The sequence below is a fragment of the Coffea arabica genome, unplaced genomic scaffold, assembly GCF_036785885.1.
Source record: "Coffea arabica cultivar ET-39 unplaced genomic scaffold, Coffea Arabica ET-39 HiFi ptg000074l, whole genome shotgun sequence".
Lineage (NCBI taxonomy): Eukaryota > Viridiplantae > Streptophyta > Magnoliopsida > Gentianales > Rubiaceae > Coffea > Coffea arabica.
The window spans coordinates 1-1,863 of NW_027266218.1; the positions used below are offsets into that span (position 1 = coordinate 1).

General features: G+C 45.7%; 1 non-coding gene across 1 annotated transcript; it reads left to right on the forward strand.

The window, feature by feature from the left end:
- The first annotated feature begins 61 nt into the window (after positions 1-61).
- Positions 62-134, forward strand: TRNAM-CAU (transfer RNA methionine (anticodon CAU)). The gene has a single exon. It is a non-coding gene; the product is annotated as a tRNA-Met (tRNA).
- The last annotated feature ends 1,729 nt before the right edge of the window (positions 135-1,863 follow it).

Here is a 1,863-nt window from a genome sequence, read left to right on the forward strand (position 1 = left end):
ATGCAGGTTCAAAGTGTGGAAATTGATAGAATCTATATCTTTTCAGTTTCAAGAAAGAGAAGGGGGGGTAGAGTAATGGTTAACTCATCAGGCTCATGACCTGAAGATTGCAGGTTCGAATCCTGCCCCCACCTAAGGAGAAAAGAAGTTGACTGGCATTTAGATAGAAGAATTCGCTCCTAGCTCGTCGTAGGCCCTGAAACCATAACAAAGACAAGACAATTACAGGGAGGACGTACGTGTTTTCTCGGGCGAGTGCGGATGGAGTCTCGGTTAGTATACAAGATCATCAACGTGTACAGTAATAGGATGCAATTCTCTTTCTTAGTCACCTTTTGGTGTGGTTCTGCCTCTATTTGTTCAAGTCCCTAGCTTCAAAGAAAGGGCCCTTTTCGCACGTTTAGGGACCCCTCGTACCCTTTCAATGATCCAGGAGAGTGCCCTTTTGGATGAGCGCCATTCTGGACGTTTTCAGAATTGGGAGCTAGCCAACGCCAACCCTTTTTCCGACAGAGGAGCAGCTAAGAGTTAGACTACCTCACCTGCTGATGCGGATTATGATGGAGATTTCAATATTGATTCAAGCACAACTACTCTGATCTCCGGAGAGAATAATAGATCTACGCGATGCTTCGGGGGCAAGCGGTCGAATCCGGACGTTTTGAATGAAAGAAGCTTTGCTTCAATCAACTATGCGTGATCTTCGTGCTGCTGACGTGTCTTTTGCTTGGGATGAGTGCGTGGTGGGCTTTGCTTCCGGTTCTTTCTTTCTCGTCTACTTCTATCAAAGGGCGGATCCTTTTGTTCTTGGAAGGCTTTTTCCCGATAACTAGAATAGGATAGCAGTAAGAAGAAGGTCTAGCCTAGGTTGCATTTAGGGAGCCTGGTAGGAGAAGGAGAGACGAGACTCTTGAAAGCAAAATCGGATGCTTGCACACGCTTTTCGAGCTTTGGTTTCGGATCGCTTATAGCCCCTTAGCGTCTGGCATCGAGGAGTTTGCCTTTACTGAATCGACCACTACTTGCAAGTCATTTTTCACTCAGGGCGTGGGGGAATGCCGGCTGGAACCCTTCTTCTTTTACCATGTCTTAGATTGAGGGATGCCGCTAGCGTAGATGTCAAAACCAAAACCCCTGTTCTGTCTAGCACCTTACTTCCTTTTTTCACCTTGGGCTATAGGGTTCTCCACTTCCTTACTCACCTGGTATGAAGTGACTGGTTCGATAGAGCCAGGGGAATTTGCTGATTTAGCCTAATAACGACTTTTCTTGCAGAACCTCTAGCTCCTATCTCTTAACTCCTAGCTACTAGCAGCTAACCCTAGGAAGCCGCCAGGCTTCTAATAGCTACTGGGCGGTAACAAAGTCTTTTATCTATTACTAGCTGGCTATCGGAACTGGTTTGACTGGCTTTCCTCTAACTCCTTAGCAGAGGAGAGAGAGCCCAACTTGTACTAGCAATCCTTACCTTGCTTACTTACTTCTAGCTCTAAGGGAATAACGGCTAACTCCTAGCTGTTAGCCTGAGAGTCGATAGATTCTATTAGCTAAGTGAAAGGTAAAGGCAGGACTAGATGGCATTCCTAACTCAACCTTTCTAGTTCAACCTGTGAAAGGAAAGGGCAGAAGGTCTATCTCCCTATTTCTAACCCAAGCAGGCTTGCCTAATATAGTAAGTAATAGTAGAGGTTCTATTTATTCTCTTGGCCTGTGCTCACGAAAGGGTATGATCAGGTATGAGGAAGTAGATTCAGAACAAAGATCCTATAAGCATCTTCTTGTTACAGTGTTGAGCTAACCGGGGCTAGAGCTTTAAATGCTTACTGGCTTAAGGGCTTATTCCGTGCCTGACTCTGATAGTGG